At 34.4% G+C, this 21,702-nt stretch overlaps 1 protein-coding gene across 1 annotated transcript in view; it reads right to left on the bottom strand.

Moving 5' to 3' along the window:
- Positions 1–21,702, bottom strand: part of Sema1a (semaphorin 1a) — a 751,515-nt gene that overhangs the window by 691,916 nt on the left and 37,897 nt on the right. The window lies entirely within an intron of this gene.

Here is a 21,702-nt window from a genome sequence, read left to right as displayed (position 1 = left end):
GCCAATCGGAGTATTCGATTGAATTCACACAATTTTCTGGTAATAGGAATTCAAGGAAACCAAGATGCAAAACAATTTAGACAAACGATTTTTTGACTCTGCTATTGGAACTTTGCTGATCAAACTAAAAATTGTGATCTTTAACAACAGAATAACACGATTCATTTGAAACTACAAACGAAACTCTTGTCTTTAAGGAGAAATAAACAAATTGTGTAATAAGAAATGAGCAACCTTACATCAGCGATTATGGATTACAGCTGTGAGTGAAAGTTAGTTGAATGAAAATTGTCAAAATTGGTCTGGAGATACTAAAAACAAATTAAAAAAGTACATACCACCTAACTTATTTTATAAATGCGGATATCTATCGACAATAATTGACCGATTACTGCCCGCAATTTCTACAAATATATATCTATCAGTGCTTAGTTACTTATGGAGTAAAAATATTTAGTAATTTTGATCCGTAGATATGCATTTGAAATTAATGTCAAGTTACCTCTTAGGTAAATCTATCAGCTGGGTATTTCACACCATAGATATCTATTTGTTGAAATTATGGGCATTAATGTGGTTATTCAAACACCTGTGTTCTATCAAGGTGTTTGACAAATGAGGTCAAAGGTCACTAAAGCTGGAGCGTAGAGCTCAATTTCCATTTCAACCTTGGTCTTGGAATTCTAAACATTCGGTTAAGGAGTCACAAAGTACCAAACAACCAAAGGAGGTCAAAGGTCAACAAAACTTTAAACTTTCAAGTCATTCCCATTTTTATAGATCGTTTACTAGTATCATTATTAACTACATCTAATAACTTATCACACCGCCTGCTGAAGCTCCATACTAATACTCCACTAAATTATAAGATTAAGCCATTTTGTAACACTAAAGTAATTTCCTACACTTTAAGTTTTGGAACAGCCAAAAACTTTTTCTAGTTAACATTTTTTTTTTGTTCATTGGCTTTGGCAGCCACAAAAAATTGATTTCCCCTCAATGTGAAAAAAAGAAGAATAGTTCAGTTCTACAAAAGTTTTAAGGAAAAACTAATGGAACAACAACAATCATACATCTAAAGCCAACAAACAACAACAAAAAAAAAAGCAAACATAGACAACAAGAAACAAATAGGACTGATGAGGAAAAAATATCCCTTTTTAGGTTTGGCATTAGTGATGGAAGCAAAACCCCAGCAAAAAAAAAACACACAAAATAGAAATAGATGAAATCAGTATTCAATGAGGCAAAAGCCTGCTCATTCGTTGTTGCATCAAAACCAAAAATAAGAAAAAAAAAACGGCACAGGGAAAGACAGAGACCAGAGACCAGAAACCAGAACATACGAGATTTGCATTACACATTGCTATTATTCAATGCTCAATTTTCAATAGTCGTTGTACAACATTGTGATGTTTTTACCTCAAATAAAGTGGCATTAGAGGTTCAGAAACAAGCAACAACAACAACTAACTATCAAATCCAAAAAGACTGTTGATGATGATGATGTTGGCTAGTGTAGCTGGCATTAAGAGTAGGATTTAAAGGGGTAAGGATCGCCCCGGAGTTTGTACTCGTATCATCAATGTATTGACTGGGAGAAGTACAAAAAAAAATATTTGGAACACAAAAACTTATTTACTTGAATGTGTTTAGGAAAAATTCTTAGTTTTGTAAAACATTTTCATATTAGAAAGGAACACTTTAAATGCTACAAATATTGTAGGGCGCATGTCAGGAAATTCAAACAGTAAAATCTCTAACAACAGGGACATATTGCAGACAAACATTTCTCCTATCAATTTAGCTTTTACTGTCGCCACACCATGAGCCAGTTGCTGCAAGTAAAATGCTGAGGCACATTTAACTTACACACGTCCAACTTAGTTTTCAAAGCTGCAACTCCTATGCTCTTGTTGTATGTACGAAAATCATATTGCAACATCTGTTGTAGATGAGTTGAAGAAAACTGCAAAAAAAAACACAAAATAACTAAATAAAGAAGACAAAAAAACAAAAACTCAACACAAAATTGTTGTTTGTTGCATCAACATCAACATTAAGCTTCTCGGGCACGTGATATTCATTTGTATACAAGACACAATCAAACACTGCTCCAACAAATTGCTCCTTAAACAAAAATTTCCTAAAGAAAACCAGGGATGGATGATGATGCAAAAAGAAACGAAGAGAGTTTTTTTTTTATTTGATTTTCCAAAACCACTTTAAAAAATTGCCAACACAAGAAAGTAGTATTATAATATTTTATATACTTTTTATATACATTTTGATTGTAAATCAAAACCGTGGCAGGGGAGCTAGGGTAGAGAGGTGGTAGTAGTATAAGTCCATATGTTTGGAGTTGTATTGCTGCAAATAAATTGTTGTATTTAAATTTAAGCATATGGTTGTCACTGGAGGAAATGGAGTAATTTGAAATCTTTTGAGTTTTAGAAATAATGAAATTAAAAACAGTCTTAGTCTTTGTAGGATTTTTTGTAAATTAAAGAAATACAAATAAAAGTCCCGACAGGATATTCATTGTATAGTCCCTAAATTAGCCAATTTGGATGTCATCATGTTGTCTTACCAACAACTGCCTTCGCAGACTTCTTAAAATATACTGGCCTAATACAATCTCCAACTGTGTTCGGGAAACAACTCAACAAATTCCAATACAAACGGAAATATGTAAACGAAAATGGAAGTGGATAGGTCACACACTTCGTAAAGATGATAACGATTGGCTTCACCTTAAGCTTTGGTGAGCAATTGTTGTGTTTCAGCGGCACTTTTCGCAAAGGCGTTCCCGCGTTGAGACAAAATTCGGCAAACAACAATAACTTTGTTGTAAATCAATAAATCTAGTATCTAGCCGTTAAATATCGATTTCTCAATTACAGCCCAGCAAAAAACATTACTGATTTGGAAGCAGTAGTAATTGGTACATCATTATTTTTGGAAGGAGCTAGATCATCTTATTTTAGTTACAACGATTTCTACAAAAGTCATTATAGGGATGTTTAAACCTTTTTGCAGGCATATCAATAGTCGCCTGTATGAAGGAAGCAGTATCTTAGTTTATTGGACGATCTCGACATCGAACTGCCGAGTATCATTTCTAGCTTCCAAATGCCTATAAATCAGTAACTTCTTATCTGAATTTATGCTGTTCCTGGAAAACCAATCAATTGCAACGATGTTTGAACTTCGATAAAGTAGTCACATCTTCAACTAAAGTAGTTTCTTCTGTACGATATGGATGAGTCATGAAAACACTAGGTTCTGGAAATGATCACTCGGATCAGTTCAATTTATTTCTGAATTCATTGATCGACTATTTGGTTATGAAATCAAACATGTTGTCTTTGTAAACCATCAGTCCTATACAATGCAGAAACAGGTATTTTTGTTTACATCACACGATCTCTATCATTTCTAGCAACCAAATCTAAAACGAGAATGTTAAAGACAACATATTAATTCCTGTTGTTCCTATAAGGAGCATAGGGCCGTAACTAGTTCGTTCCATTCGGATCTGTCGTATGCAATGGCTTTAATTTCCCTCCAGCTTTTACGAACTCTCGACAATTCCAGCTCAATCTGCCTCTTCCATGTATGAGCATGTCGTCCTCTACGCCTGCTTCCCTGGGGATTCCATTCGATTGCCTGAAGGTGGGTCAATAAGTCCCCAACTTTTGGAATTTCCTGGCTCTTAACTGCTCCTGTCAACAGCTATCAGTAAGTTGACTCCTGTTAAAATTTGCACAAGATACGTCATTTAATTTGTGTTAGACAGCCATTGATGGCAAACTACCTCGTGATTTGAGGAAAAATTGGAAAAAAGTGAATTTCGTCATACCAAGGCTAAGCTTGAAAAATGCTATGGGGACTCTGCAATGGTAAAAATGTTCTTTACTGAAATTCGTTGTGGCCGTAAAAATATGAAGAACGTTCTGGACGCCCAGTTGAGGTCTCTACATGCGAAGCAATTGAAGAAAAAAACACGATAAGATGTTGGCCGATCGGAGATGGAAATTATGGATATAGATAGATTGTGGAAGTCATAAGCATGTTACATGGCTCAGTGGTTTCGATTTTAAATGATCACTTCGAAGAGAGTTGAGAAAGTTGTCACCACGATGGCTACAGCATTTGTAAACAATCGGGTGCTGTTTCCATAGCAAAAATCCATTAACTAGGATACGAACTGTTCCATCTTCGGCCCCATTCTCAGGATTTAGAACCGAGTAACTATTTCTTGTTTCCAAACCTGAAGAAATGTCTCGGCGGAGATATGACTCCAACGATGAAATCATCTCATAAAAAAAAAATACCTATGTTGATGACCTCGACAAATTCAATTTTTTGGAAGGGATAAAAAAACTTGCAGAAACGTCGGACAAAGTGTATAGAGCTCAAAGGAGACTATGTTGAAAAATAAAATGATTTTTTATCCAAAAACCTGTGTTTCATTCAAAAAGGCCCCTCCCTCGTATTATACAGGATTTTCTTTGCTGTTTTGTGAGTTCATAATCTGATATTCAGTTCAAATAATGGTAATGTGGAGTCACTGCAGTCTGATATTTCTAAGCATCATTTATCGTAAAACTCCTTTTATATTTCAAATAGTATTTTTAAGCAATTATACTTGTAAACAATAAAAGTAACCGGGACATCTAAACAAAGAAAGTTGTTTGTTGTGGAAAAATGGAAAAGATAAGATTAATATCATAATTACGATATTTTGGTACTAATTTTATTGATAACTCTTCAATAATTGCAAAATCTCTACCAATATCTTGTAACTTAAACATTTTTTACGTTGTGACGAACTTTTTCACTCGGCGAAGAACAGCTGATGCTGTTGTTAAACGAGTTAAAAACAACTTCAGCTAGTTTTATATTTAGAGTCGACTTCAGCGTCAGAAGTATACTTTAACTTGTCTATGATAGACCTTAAGTCCACTCTTAAGTAAAGTCGAGTTTAATTCTCTTAAAATGTACTTTATTTTTGACTATGATTATGGGCCATTATTTTTATAGGTTTAATCAATAGTTATGAATTTATGAACCTCTTTTGAAAACACTTCCTTTAAGGTTTTAATAGTGCTTTCGGTCACTTTGTTCGAACAATATCCGTTTAAAATCTACCACAATTTTCGACACCTTTTTTTGTGCTCTTCAATTCTCTTTCAACAAGAGCCAAATATCTCTCCACTGGCCTTAGCTCCAGGCATTTTGGAGGATTTGTCTCTCTTGGTACAAACACCACATTATTGTTCTTGTACCACTCATGATCTTTCTTACCATAGGATGCCAAATCAGGCCAAAAATAAGTGGACACATTAAGAAGTCTTATGAATGGAAGCATCCTCTTTTGTAAACATTCCTTGATGTAAATTTCGGTTTTATAGAGCCCTTTAAAACAAATGTTTGGCTTCTTTTGCCGCAACTGCATATTGTTTGATATACCAAGAAATTATTGGGAAAATTTTCTGCTTTTGGGTTCTAAAAATTTTCCAGAACATACGTTTCGTCATCTATTATACAGCAGTTATATTTTACGTATAAAATTTGACTTCAATTTCCGTGCTCTGTCTTTGGTCTCTAGATTTCTAGCTGAGTTCCTGTCAGGAATTTTGTGAGCCTTGTATGTTTTTAAACCTTTTTTGGCTTTAACTTTTCGTACCAAATAGTCCAAGTACTGAGCTAACCGGATGTGTTGGGAGCTCTTGAAAATGTTTTTTATTTATTTGCTTAAAAAACATCTTGTGGACCATTCCTTCTACCTGAATCAGGTTTTCTATCAACGGACAAGTTCTCCCGATACTGCTTAATAACATTGGAATCAGTTTTACGGCAGACCTTTGATTATTTGGCCAACTTTTTGTTGGACCAAGTTGGGATTAGTTGAAAATATTTAATAATTTTAGTACAAACTTTTTTCTCGTCACTCATTTTAATCAGATTAAATGAACAGAATTGGCATTAAACTTAATAACTGACATACATTTCAAAGGTAAATTGATCTCACTCCTTTCTCTATCACATGTGGTTGAATCGCTGGAGGATAGTGTTTTAAAATATTCTTAGAAAACATCAAAGTCAATAATTTCAGAATCTCTCCAATTGCCCTTAAGTTAATGGGTCGGTTTTTAGATTAAGCTTACTTTCATTTTAGTCCGACTTAATTTTATTAATAACGTTTAAAAGTTATTACAATTTATAGTTTAAATGGCATTTTGCTACTATTTTCTGAATAATTCTGTGGTCGTTTTGAAAAACTAGGTAACTCCACTTTTTGGGAAAATTGAAATTTTGATTTAGTTTCTAATTTAATAGTTATTTTCATATAAAAACTTGCTAACCCCATGCATTTTTTGAAAAAACAAGGTAACTCCATATTTTCTTAAAAAATTGAAAAATTACAAGTTTAAAACAACGTTGTTTCGGAAACTAACAGAGAAAGAGCGAAATAGAACAAAATATAAAAGAATACAATTTTTTTTTTTTTAAATGGGTAACTCATTTTTTCGTAAAAAATAACGGATAAATTAACTTACTGAGTTTAATAGTCAATGTTTTACCACAAATGATTATTAAAGTTGCCTTAATTCCGTAAAATATAAAAATAAATTAATTTTTTTTTTTGGAAAAACTAGGTAACTCCATTATTCGAAAGAACAAGGTAACTGACATCGATTTTCGGTTCTAATGTCCAAAAATGAGTTCAATGGATCCAGAAATCTTCAACATTATTTTAATATTGTGTTATGCATGCATAATAACATAAATTCATATTAAATAATTAGTGAAATATGTTTAAAACTTTAAATGTATTTTTCTCATGTTTTCAAAAAATGGAGTTACCTAGTTTTTCCAAACCACCACAGAATTATAGTTTCCTAAAAACAAAAAATGCATTTTATAGCCATTTTTATAGCCATTTTTCTTTATTAATAACACAAACATTTCCTAAATTCTCCAGGTTATTTTTAAAATTTTATTGCAAAACTCACTCATGCCACCATCATAATCTTTTAAATACTTTATTAAACATTTAAGTGTTTAATTTTTTTTTTACGTATTCAGTTGTCATAGCGCACAGCTGAACAATTTACATTCATGTAATACAAGACAACAAGTACGAGTACGAGTATCTAATAAATTCCATATGTTTAACACCTTAAACACATACAATAACGCTTAATTAAACTTGCACAGACACACATAGATACAGACATACATACATACACCTAACGAGGAGGCAGCCGCCTCTTTATAAGGAGCATGTTGAAATTATAAAAAAAAATATTTTTTTTTGTTCAACTCATCTTACAATTACAAGCAATTAAATGTTACAACGATCAATAAAGTAGAAAATTTACAATATATACACTCACACACATGATTTTAATTTGCAACGTGGATTTTTTTCAAGTTGCAGACAACTATCAGTGCTCGATGGATACCCACCCTACCGCTCAAAGTGTGGGCTGTAGGAAGCCAGGTGAGTTGTGTGTGTTGTGTTGATGATATTATTTCTTTTAGTGTATTTGCCACATTTGGATGTTGAAAGTTGTGTATATGGTAGATGGCTGGGTTGGTTGGTTGGTTTGTATGCATATTGCATACAACAGTCTATCTTTGCGTGCTGCCAGCCCGTCTGTCCGTACGTCCGTCCATCCTTCCTACCATCTATCTATCTGTACAATCATAATGAAATTTTCTGCACAATTTGTGCACATGGTGGTTTTTATTGGACAATGACAATGACTACTATTACCACTTCTACTAAGACTACAACTATAGCAACAACTCCAACTACAACTACAACTGCCACTATCATCCAGCTATTATGGCATAAAGTCTGCTTTTTATTTACGTGTTCCGAGGAGTACTAACATTCATAAAAAAACAAACCACATCTAATAAAAGAATGGATGAATGAATGAACCAACGAAAGAGTGGGTGGGTGGCTTGGCTACTCGTTATTTCTATATGTATAAATAAAACCTATAAAAAATATAAAACCAACCAAGTTGCAAGTTTACAACCAGAACTAGACAATTGACTAGAAAATTATGTGTACTTCCGTTAAATGTAATTATAGCTGGCCCAAAGTCGTAGGTAACAAAAAAAAAAGAACTACAGCAGTTTAAAGTTAATAGACACTCAACGCACAAAGGTAAGAAAGATAAAACGACAGACAATCCAACAGACAGTCCGTGCTTTAGTCATTCGTTTACTATTACAGCATTTAGAGTTTCACTATACAAAAGACAAAATGTGCTAAAACTTTCTTTATTTCTTTTTGGGGAAAACCACAAAAAATAACTCTCTATATATAAAATTCCCTCTTACATTCATGCCACATCCACACACACACACACTCACATTGTGTATGAAAGTGTGTGGCTTCTAAATAAAGAAACACGTAGCAATTGCTGCATTAAAATGCATTTCCTGCGGTTAAACATTTTTGTTGCTGTGTTCCTGTTGCCTGCCCGTTGTTGTAGGTACACGAAAATGGCAAATAACGTTTTTAAGCTTGTCTCCCCGAAATATCTGTGTGTATGGCTGCATTGAAAACTTAATGCCATTAAGTACTATGGAAAAAAGAAGATAACATACACTAAATACACATATATTCTTGCAAAGGTATGCCAGCAAATGAGGGGAGGTCAGAATTGGAGATGAAATTGTCGTTACTTTGGGTACTTTTTTTTGGTTTAAAAGTACTTTGTGGGAAGTACTTCTCACTTTTTATTCACAGTACTAATTCCAATTTCAAATGAAATATACAATCATTCTAGCTGCCCGCCCCGGCGGCACGATTACGGATATTATTTTCAAAGTTGCTCAAACAAACTTTGAAGACTACCACTATAATAGTACTTCAGATATGAAATAATAAATTTTTACTTCCTGTGGGAAGTGCCACGCCCATTGTACGAACCTATATAGTTCCCTTCCAGGGACACACTCAAACACACATAAACAATTTCATCGAAATCGGCCCAGCCATTAAGTAGGAGTTCCGTTACTATAATTATATATGTAAAGAAGAAGATTGCCATGATATGCAGATATCAGAAGGAGGATCCATGAAGGTACTAGTAGTAAAAGTGAATCTAGAAGCCCTTGTAGATTACACCTAGCTAAGGGATGCTTGGCGAAAACAAAACATAAAACTAACCTCAATTATCTGTAGGACGACTAACGTTAAGGAACATATCTAATACTTTCTGCCAAAATGTTTGCATAGCTCCTAATAAGAAACGTGAACTCCCCCAAAATTGCTCCTCTATCAATTAAATTAGACTTTGCAGGATCGTTGTCACAAGGAATATTCAGCTCGTGATATTTCTGACTCTAGTATTACAAATGTATTCAAACATCTAAGTTTCTGTAGAAATCTAAAACCGAGATAGTTGTATACGAGGATACAGTCCGATTGTATCTCTACAATGTGGTGCAACAACCTTAGTATCGGTTACAGATCTCATCGGAAACTTACAAAACAGCGATGTTTTAGAATTAGCAAACCGCACATGCCAATTGGGATCTACGAAAGCTTCAAAACTCTTCGAACCATCCAAAGGGCTTACGTAACAGACATTAATAGACACAAAAGTTTCACAAGGATACAGTCGATTGTGTTTCTCAAGGAACTTGAAAAATTAATTCCTAAATGTGTAAAACCAATGTTTGGCAATCTGCAGATAAACTTCTTCTTATCCCAATTAGACTCCACGAAAGCCTCACAACATTTCAAATATTCCAAAGGGCTTAGCTAACAAAGATTAAGAGCCACAGGTTATAGAGACGAATGTGTCACTCAACGAACTTAAAAAATCATTTCGGAAATAAGCGAAAACAAAGTTTGGTCATTAGAACACAAACATAACCTCACGTCTTAGGATTCTCCTAATTAAATAAGATTCAGGATATCCAATCTAGAAACCTACACGATAGATCCATCTTACATAGATTAACAAAAGCCGCAAAAGTTTCATAAAAAGAAATTCAATTATGTCACTCTTGTAGGAAGGAGAAACATATATGAAATGATCCAAAATAATGTTGGGTTTCTGAAAACAAACTCCCATCATGTCTCATTCTAAACTAAACTAAGAAAACCGCTAATAAGATTTTGGAATCCCAATGCAGGCATCCAGAAAGACTCACTATACTTAAAGCCTCAAAAGTTTTACAAGGATAAATTGGATTTCCTTCGAAGGAAGGAAAATAATATCTGAAATAAGCGAAAACTATGTTTAAGTATCTGAAAAAATAACTTTGCTTTAATTCTAAAGATTTCCCAAGACTTAACTAAGAAAACCACTAACAAGATTTGAGATTACTAATCCAGTCATCGAGAAAGCCTCACGATATTTAAAGCAACCCAATAGTTCCATCTTAAAGCCGTAAAATTTTCACAAGACGAAAGTCGACTCTGTCACTCTCGGAAGAAGGAAAAACATCTCCAAAATAGTCAAAAACATTGTTTGGGTTTCTGAAGACAAACTTTGTCTACTGTCTAAAGATTCTCCTATGATGAACTGCGAATTAAATATAGGATACCGATAGCCTTGTCAGTAGTTTGTTTAAAACCACCCAATAGATCCATATTTCACAGATTAACAGACGCAAAATGTTCATAAGGAGAAATACGATTTTGTCACTATCGGAGGAAATGATCCAAAATAATGTTTGAGTTTCTGAAAAGAAACTTGACTCATGTCTCATTTCCCTAATCGAAACTAAGACAACCGCTAATAAGATTAAGGAATCCCAATGCAGGCACCTAGAAAGCCTGAATATATTTAAAGCTACCCAATATATTTATCTTACTGAGATAAACAGCCGCTAAAGTTTCACAAGGATAAAGTAGATTTCCTTCGATTTCCTTCGAAAACAATGTTTAAGTATCTGAAACTGAAACTTAAATTGGAAAACCGATAATAAGATTAGAGATTACCAATCCAGGAAACGAGAAAGCCTCGAGATATTTAAAGCCACCCAATAGATCCATCATACAGAGATTAACAGCCGTAAACGTATAGCAAGGAGAAAGCCGATTGTGAAAATCTCGGAAGGAAAATCAATGTTTGGATATTTGAAGAAAAAACTTCAAATAATCCTTTAAACTAAACTTAGATAAATGAAAATATGATTTCGGATTCCGAAATTGCACTCTCCGCCGTTTAATGAGGGATCTGGAAAGTCTCGTGATACTTGAATTCATTTAGAAAGGTAATGTTCTTAGAGATTTAAGCTGCAAAAGTTTAAAATTAAAAAAATTGGTTGAATAAGATTACGAATTCCAAAAATGAACTTTCTACAACTTAGTAGGGCACCTAAAAAGCCATACAAAAGGCTCTTTTTAAAGGGATTTACTGCCGTAAATGTCAGAGAAACTCAGTTGAGTTTCCTACGGAGTATGACAAGACATTGCTTATATAACTAAAGAAAGATACCTTTATCCTCATCTCTAAGGACTATTTGAAACTAGTACGTTCTAAGAAGCAGCCACATCTGCAGAACGAAACAGCTTCGATAGCATCTTCAGAGGAGATGTCACTGTTACTGACAGGAACTCCTTGTTTACATCTAACTGAAATATGATATTGAATATGTTTTTACACAAAACCTTTAATCCTATGATAATTCGAAAGCTTCTTGATATCATACAAGATGTTTGGAATAGTGCTAAGCTTGGGGCTTCTTCGCACGTTTTTGAATCACATTGAACGAAGCGGTCTAGCTTGGAGTAAGTAATATTAGAAATTTTAAAGACCATTAATCCCATAATGGATGTTTGGAATAGTGCTAAGCTTAATGTTCTTACGTAGATCTAAATCTAGAGTTTAAGAAACCAATGACTGCCAAGGAACGAGGAAGTCTGTTGGTTAATTGGTGTCCGGCTTTCATGATGTAAGGGATCGAGTTCTGGTAGCTTTGCTATGTTTGATGGATGCACAAGCGACGATACCCTTAATGACGTCTGTCGATTTTTTTGGACGAATACGAGGAATAAGCGATGGAACACCTCATCTGCCTGTACCCTGCTCTATCGAGGATAAGGACTGCGACATAGGGCTGCCGTTTCAGCATAAACTAATGAGTATATTAGGGTGGATAATTGGAAAATGAATTCGTACATCGGGTTGGTTTAGCATCGGACATCTCTCGGACATGCAAAGCTCCTTAATGGACGACCGAGACATGATCCTTTTCGTGTTTCACAAAGGAATCACTGGCTGGTTGGCTTGGACAGCGATGGATAAATTTCGCATTCACAACTTTTAACATCACCTAATACCCATCATATTTAGTACCTTTAAGCTGAACAAAACCCCTTATTCCTTTTGCTAAAGTATCATTTCAAAATGCCAATCTACCATCCCTATTGCCAGACTATTAAACATACAAAGAGTGGGTGAGTTAAGTTTATATTCATACTCATATTAGAGTATGTTGATACTGAGGACGATGATGATGACAATGATCATGTGTGTGTTTTAGATGCATGAATATAAACAATTTTATTCATGCACTATAGAATTAAATTCGTCGTATGTGTGTTTGTGTGTGCGGTAAATGAGGTGACTAAATTTATAGACTCTCATCGTGACAGGCACAAAGGAGACAGAGACAGAGACAGAAACGGCAGCAGCAGCAGGTACATGTGGTAAGTAAACGTAGTAAGATGACAATAGTTTTGTAGCCAAAATACATGTTAATTAAAAATGGGGATGGGTAAAAGGAGTTGATGTAGGCCTTAACCAGTTGCCTGGTGGGTATGAAATTTTCAATTAAAAAGGTTTTAATGAAAATAGGGAACAGCAGATTGGAAGAGGCTTTAAGAAATATATGAAGTTAAGTTTATTAGAGAAATAAAGAAGATGAATCTTTTTAGTCTACTTTTTGTCAACTAATTTATAATTCAGTAAACTTTCAATAGTTTCGGGCAATATTAACTCCAAAATGTGGGGTTTATGATCCTAAAACCTTTGGAATGATGCGTATAATATCAATAGTTTAGGAGAACTCACAATTAAAACTTCAACGGCATAAATCGGAGATGAATTGACATCATACTATTGATAATTTAGCTCAAATTTTTGGGTGGTGTGTGAGTTGCGACATGATGCAGCAACTAAAGATATTGAAGGAGTATTTCAGACGTTTCCCAAACCATGAACTCAATTAATTTCCTATTTTGAAGGATATATTGGAAATAAATTTACGGTTTAATGTTTCAACATCTCAATGATCACTGTCTTTATTTCCACAATTCTCAATTTAAAAATCCAAATCTCTGAATTTTATAATCATTTAAACTGTGCACTAAAATTGCATCTACTGAACATTCAACATCCTTCATTCTCCCCTTTACATTTCGCGTTACAAATTCAAAATAAAAACATTTGTTATTTTAAATAATGTGTGCAATGTACTTGGAAAACTGAATTCCTTTTATTTAATACAAAATTAATTACATTAATTTCCTTTTTCGCTGAATCTTTGCAATCTCCTAGCAGATGTTTTAAGCATTTTAAAGTCATCGGAAATGACCTTATCGTAAATATAATAACTTTTTTTGGTTTGTTTTTTTTTTATTTTTGCTTGTCGTTTCTGTTACACGTGTCATTTATTTATGTTGAACATTATTTTATGTTCTGTTGCATAAACTTTTCATTATGCCACCAACCTTCCTGCTGTTTTGGCATTTAAATACACATTTCAGTTGCATTGAAATGGTTGGCACATAAGTTTTTGGAGAAGAGGAGAGCTGTCGCTTGCTACATTACAATTAACACTTGCAACACATTTCAAATACGACTCCTACAAATACTGGTGGCTGTATGGTTGTCCGTCATTGACACTACGCCTGGTATTTTTAGTTGTTTCTGGGCATGATTATGTGTCTACAATGCTTAATGAAATCACAATTAAATTGTAAATTTTGAAAAAGGCAATAACATACAACTACAGCTGCGAGAAATTAATATTTTAATGAACATTTTTGAAGCGAAGTATTTACACATGTATAAATTGCAGGACCAGAGTGTCTTAATGTTGAAGGAAGCACGATTTTCAGTTTCTAAACTTCACCAAAGTTGTCTGGAAGGACCAAATGTGGAAGAGCCAGTTTAGAGTGTGTAACTATGGATCCAGGATGTACGAAACCATATTTTTATTTGTCTAGGATAGACGACTCCATTGCGATGGCTGTGTTTGGTAAGAAAGCTCTCCTTTTGGATGTTCTATTTTGAAAACATGAAAGAGAATATCATAAAGTACCTTATTAGACATTGCTCCTCTATTTTAAGAAAACGAAAGGGACCGTCATTGCAAAATAAGCTTTCGGATTTATCATCAAGAAATCCACACGATATCTTAAGCTGTTTTTAAAGATATTTATTGCCGCAGTTTCACAAAGAGAAATTCAGCCACAGAGGCTGGAAAATCATATCTGAAATAAACGTCAGGCCTTCTACATACTAAAACTACACAGACAGTTCCTTCAAGTTAACTCGTCATAATAACCAAACATTAATAAATTTGTTAAAAACTAAATTTCAATTCCGATAGTCAATACTGAAAGAATTTTACGGTTTATCACCCAGAAAGCCTCATGAAACTATAAACCATTCAAAATGTTCTCTTTAAAAGGTTTATACTCGCAAAAAATTCACAAAGATAAGTCATCTCGTTTGGGTATCTGATAGATACCAAGGACTTCCCTAAACATCAAGGCACTGTTGACTAAAACAGTCTAGCCAGCTCCTTTAACTAAACTCTTCCCAATACTTAAGCATTGATGCATCTGATACCTACATATTCCTATTCCGATAGTCAGTATTGAATGTTGTATCACCCAGAAAGCCTTATGATACTTTAAGTCATTCGAAAGGCTCTCTCAAAAATATTCACAAGGCTGGAAAGTCATATCAAAAGCATAGTTTGGGTATTTGAAAGAAACACTTCCCCCATGTAGATGGACTTTGCTAAAAACGTAGAAGGACTTTATTAAACATGCTAATACTGGAACCGCCTAGGCTGGTTCTTTAACTAAACTCTTTGCTCTACCCAAACATTAAAGGATCTGGGACATATTAAAATCCTATTGACGAAAGCATTGCTTGGGTATCTAAAAGAAATACTTCGCCTTCCTAAACTTCAGGCATCTGCAGACAAAATCAGCCCAGATAAGAACATTCAGCGAAGATGACAATGCCATTCAATGTCTCCTTTTAAGTGAAACACACAGTGAATGTGATGCAGGCTGACCCAGATTCCGTTAAATTTCTTTTGAAATAGGCAGTCGCTATCATAATGTATGTTTGAGATAGAGCTAAGGTCTAGATCCACAAGATTACGATCTAATCAAATGCTTTTCTTTTCGATGTTAGTTCTAATGATAGTTATTGCTGCTCTTTTTCCAGACAACGGAGAGTTTATAAATTCTGTTTAATCACCTAGAAAGTCTCATGATAATTTAAGCTTGTGAAAGTGATTTAGGAGAAAGTACAATTTTACTAACGGAGAATCCAAGATCATCTCTGATCTATTAAATTGGTTTTAAAGTAGGTAGTCGTTATCTTAAAGAATATTTGGGATAGTGCTAAGCTTGAAGTTACAACACAAGTCTAGATCTACTAGTATTATTATAAATTCTGGTTGTATGTACTCCTTTGGGATGTATGTTCTAAAGAACTCTTTTTGGAAAAAGAGGAGAAATGATTACCCTCTTATTCATTAAATTCTGATTATTCACTTAGAAAATCTCATGATATTTTCAGATTTTTAAAGTAATTTAGCAGAAACTCCAAATTTCACTAATGGAGAATTAGAAATCATCCCCGAAATAAGCTAATGTATTGTGTTGACATCTGAAACATAAGCTACTTTCTCGCACAAAGAATTTCCTAAACGTCGGTGCATCATTAAAATAAAATAGTCCAGATAGATCTTTTGTCAAAGATAGCACAGCCATCGATTTATACATGACTTCTTCTAAGTGAATCACGATCTTTAAGGAACTAATGGTAGTCTTTTTGGAAGTCTCTAAACAAATTATTAATGATTTTTCCAATGCGACGGTGAAGGTTAATCCAAAGTTAGTAAAATTTCGTTCAAATTTTTAAGCAGGTCAGAATCTACAGGAGACTTAGAAGCTTAAGCGAGATATTTTTGAGAGCAGTTCTATCCTTTCAGAGAACGAATATTCTCAGTCTAAAAATTAAGATTTGTAAAGAGTGGATGTTGACAATCCGTGGCAATCCATGTTGCTTTGGCGGCGTTATTCTGTTACTAAAGCGAAATTACTACGTCAAGTCCAAAACATTACTTCCTAATGAGTGTTCGTTAATGCAAACGTCATCATTAATTGCCTTTTTATCTTTTGCGAGAATTAACCTCCAAACTGTTCCAATTTGAAGACTCTAGACAGTTTCTGAATTCACAGAACCGTGCTAAGCCAACTGTGTTGCTTATGATCTGGCGAAAATCAGGCGCCATGATGCCTGAGGGAGACATAGACTGTCTATGCGGGATTCTGTTATCTAAATGTCAGAAAATTAGTAACTTTACTATGAGCTCGCTCAAAAAAGTTGGAGGTGTGAACCCACCTGTATGATTATCAGAATGATATGGCCTCGACTAAACCGAGGGCTTACAACATATCTACTTGGCCTAATACACTCACAAATTTGGCAATCATGCAATGAGGCTTGGCCTGCCCTATTATGACTTCTGTAGAAGCAATCAGAATATAAAGAAGGATGAAACCATTTTTCATCTTCATTGTCCGGCATTAGGAGATCTATGTATCAGGTTTCTTGGACATCGTTCCATCTGAACACTCCGCCATGAAGTTAGAATGCATCAACGCCTTTATAAGTAATAGTAATTGGCTACTCTAGCTAAACACGAAAATCTCCTTGGGGTGTCATAGTATCCGTCAAATTACTGGATTTTACTAATCTTCATCTTTCCATCTTTCTCTTCACCTGACATCTTCCTCTATATTTCTTCTACTCCTTTACTCTATCTGACTTTCCTCTTCTCTTTTCAAATCTATCTGGCCCTCTTTAATTTTCTATTTCCAGATAACACAAAGGGACCTACTGTTTGGGTACAAGTGATGTTTTCTTTCCTGTTTCTACTAGACGGCTGCCTGATAACCTAACCTAAACTTGCTAAGACGTGGGAGACATTTAAAAATTTACCCCAAGTTTGGGAATCCCCACTGCTTCTATGCGTATGAGTTCAGTATCATTCTGATTACACACAAAATAAAACTACACTCCTACTATGGCACGTTAACAGCGGTGGAAAAAAAACAAACAGTAGCAACAACAAAAACTGTAATTAACAGTTATATCCTGCCTGTATGACTCCATACATGTGTATGAGCAACAGAGAAACTGACAGTCTGACTGGTGTTTAATGCATGTACAAAATATATGCTTTCAAGACATGTCACACCACTTGCCATTTCATCGTATTCATAGTCACAATAGCCGTCATCATCATCATCATCAGCGGCGTCATAATCATGTTGCAATTACAGCGAAACGACGGCACACTGCCTTACAATAAAATAAATAAATATTTTTGCAAGAAAACCATGACAACATTTGAAAAGTATACAGAATATTTATACAAAAATTGTTTGTTCAAAAAAAAATAAATAAAGAAACAGGATTTTTATAGTTAGCAATTTATGGTAGTTGCAGCAGTAAAAATTTCTACTTGGAAGAGCTGCTTGCAGTATAAAAATACCACTTTAACAAGCTACAACAATGTATGACTCTGTTAACAGCAAAAATAAATGTATAAAATGTATGCGTTCTAATTGGGAAATACAAGGAGGATGATTTTAATGATAAAATTCTATGGAATTTCACCTGTTAGGCGGATAGTTTACATGAAGGAAGAATATTTAAAGTGGGGGGAAACGTTTAGTATAGCTAAAGAGCTTTGATATAATTTAAAATGTTTCAAGACACTTAAAAGTAATCGGATTTAACTAGTCATTTGACTAGTTGATCTAATACTTTTCAAATAATAGGAGGGAAAGTTTTCTCTGTGAAAAAATTATGACGACAAGGCTAAATCAGAACAAGAACTTGGGTGCAAACATTAGGTCGCTCTGTATAACCTGAAAATAAAAATAGAGGAGGTCCAGTTAGAGATGAAAAGAGAATAAGGAACAGAAGAAATAAAGAAGAAGGTGGAGAGAAGAGGAGGAGTGAGGGAGATAGTATACACCAGTCTTTCGACGGATACTGGGTCACTCTGTGGATATGCCCATTTCTGGCTTGATTAGCCTATAGCTACTCCTGAGAAAAGCATTGATGCATTCTAACTTCATGTCCGATAGCTCAGAAAGACTATTTAAGGAACAATGTCCCCGAAACCTGATGCGTAGATCTCCTAATGCCGGACAATGATAAAGAAGATGAAAAATGCTCTCAACCTCCTCTTCATTTTGACAACTTCTACATAAGTTATTATAGGGCAGGCCAAGTCTCCTCGCAAGGTTGCCAAATGTGAAGTGTCCGGTTATAACTGCCACTACGTTGATTAATTGTAAGCGTGTCAGGCCAACACCCAGAGAAAAAACAACTTAAAATCAATAAAAACAATATTCAATCAATAAGAAACATTAACGAAAGTCTAGTAATGTTGAATTTTTTTATTTCAATATGGAAAAATAATAATTTAAAGTTAAAAATTACTGATTTATAGTATTTTAATATGATTTTTATATGGCTTTTCTATTATAATGAACATTATTGAATTAATATGACGCGTTCTTGTTTTTAAGTTGCAGTTTTTCCCTTAGTGAAGAAGATATGTTGGTCGCCCTCGGTTAAGTCGGGGTCATTTCACTCTGATAATCATACAGGTGGATTCAACTTCCCATCTTGTGTGCGCGAGCTCATCGTAAAAATTATTAATTTGCTGCTTGCAATTAGATAACGGAATCCCGCATAGGAAGTTTATGTCTCCGTCAGGCATCATGACGCCTTTTTTCGGCAGATCATCAGCTACATAGTTGCCCAAACCCGTGTCCAAGTACCCACATGAGAACGAATGTTGAATACCTCTCCATCCTCCTAAAGCCTAAGCTTAAACGATTTAAAAACGGGTATCCTTTCAGTTGAAATGTTAATCCGAAGGTTGTGACATCTTCATAAACCCGAATATCTGAAGATAAACTATGCATTTGAATTCATTAACCTTAAAAATTACTATTCTTAAATTGTAGACTTGTAAGTGGGATCTCATCTGGTTTAAAATTCGCCTTCTTCTAAGTGAATCACTATGGGAGTCTTTTTGTAAGTTCTTAAACAAAATTTTTAATGATTTTCCTTTGGTTAACCCAAAGTTAGTAAAATTTCCTTCAAATTAGGCAGTTGTTCTCAAAAAATTAGTTTGGAATAGTACTAAGCTTGATGTTATTACCCAGATCAAAATCTATAGGAGACTTAGAAGCTCATGAGTGATATTTTTGGAGACAGTTCTAACCTCTGGTATTTCTCAGTCTAAAAACTAAGATTTATAAAGGGTCAATGTTGACAATCCGTGGCAGCCTTGTTGCTTTGGTGTCATTTTTCAAATCTGTTGATTATTATCATGTTACTAAAGCCAAATTACTACGTCAAGTCCAAATGATTAAACATTACTTTCTAGTGAGTGTTCGTTAATGCAATTGTCATCATTAATTTCCTTATTATCTTTTGCGAGAATTGACCGCCATACTGGTTGACTTGAAGCCTCTAGACAGTTTCTTATAAACTGTAGATACAGAATGTCTGTGGCTTCCCAAAATGATTCTATTACAAATTCACAAGAAATTACAAATAAAGGAAAATAACATCCTTATATATAAACACTGATTTGAATCAACGATGTTGAACGATTATAAAAACACTGATTTGAATCAACAGAAGATATTAATGTTGAAAGAAGATCACTTAATTTACAATTGTGTGAATCATTTCTTCCAAGATATTACGAAGAAGAATAGGAGACTTCTCAATGTCTCCTATTGAGAAGTCTCCTATGTTATCTGTATATAAATTGCATACATACGAAAATCTTCTGTATTTAGAAGCAGATCCAAAATAACCACAAAATCTAGAATGCTCAACAAAGTCAAAGACAATGCCTACTGAAATGTTTTAGAATGTCCAGCACTACAGTAAGGATTTTTGACTCAGTCAATTATTCACCCAAAGTTACAGATTAGATAACCAAAGATGCGAAAAGATAGCAGATGAAACTACAGACTTCGAGTTTTCGAAATCACTTTGAATTGTTTAGACAAGCATGGAAAAGTTGATACGATCGTATTATATACATGACTTAAAAATTAGGGATTTTTATTACATTTTCAGCTTTTATTTTGAAACATTTGTACACTATAAATTTATTTAATCTTTCTAGCAACATATGGATTCCGCGCCTAAAGAACTGCTCATCTTTTGAGGCCAAGATGGAATCAAGCCAATATCAGATACACCGTTCCAAAGTGATGCATATCTTAGAGAGAGAAACAAATAGTAAGCGAACAAGGTCTGGACTATAAGGCGGGTGAGGCGAAACTTCCCAACCACTTCATTCTAAATACTTTTTAACAGGTATTGCAGCATGTGGCAGAGTGTTTTCATGATGGAATAATAAGGTTTTATGTCTGGTCGAATATGCTGGGCCTTTTTCGCATGCTCGTTTTAAACGAATCGGTACAGGTTCCATGTGATGATCTGGCCAGATTTCAGCAGCTCATAACAGATAGAACCCTTTTGCTCCCACCAAATACAAAGCATTAACTTAGTGCAATGGATATTTGGCTTTGGTGTCGATTCGGCTGGCTGGCCGGGTTTCACGTATGATCTCTTACGCTTCAGGTTGTCGTATCCATTACGACATTTTTCAGTACAAATAATGATTCGGTGCAAAAACTATGGCTTCAATTCGTATGGTACCCAATTTCCAAAGCTTTTGGATGAATCCTGCTGCTCGCAAACGTTTTGAAATTGCTGCAAAAGTTTTGAGTGGCTCCCAATGATTTTGCTAGCTCTTGTTGAGTTTCACAACAATCGTTATAAGCACGTCCGTATATGTCGTGTTAATATTTTATTCTTTCGTTTAATTTCGCCATATTAAAAAGAAGAGAGGCATGCAATCAGCAAAGCAGTCAGCAGATCAAGTTGAGTATGGTCTATTGGCCAACGTTATTTTATTTTCAAAGACATTTAGCTAAGACACACTAGGCAAGTAAGCGAAGACAATACTCTTTGGTATTGATCATTTTCGAGCCGATTTGTCGTAAATCAAGTTGTTTGCAGTGTTTAAAAAGCTACGATAACTAACAAATTTTTAACTGTTGCTACAACTACTGCTTCAAAAAAGTGTATGTAGCGGTAGCAATAGCATTTGTCTTTTTTCGTTTTCTTGTTTTTTTAAAACTACTGCTACCTTCAAAATATAAAACTCTTAACAGAGCAGTAGTAATAAAACATGAATTGTAAATGGAGTAGTAGCATAAAAATACAAATCATTGCTACTGCTCTATATCGAGTTTTAATTTTTGAGGTAACAGTAAAGTAGCAGTTGATGCAGCAGTTAAGGTAGCAATAAAAGTAGTCAAAAAAGAAAATCTTCAGTCATAAC

This window comes from Calliphora vicina, chromosome 2 (genome assembly GCF_958450345.1).
Source record: "Calliphora vicina chromosome 2, idCalVici1.1, whole genome shotgun sequence".
Taxonomy (NCBI): Eukaryota; Metazoa; Arthropoda; class Insecta; order Diptera; family Calliphoridae; genus Calliphora; species Calliphora vicina.
This window is presented reverse-complemented; position numbering and strand designations above follow the sequence as displayed.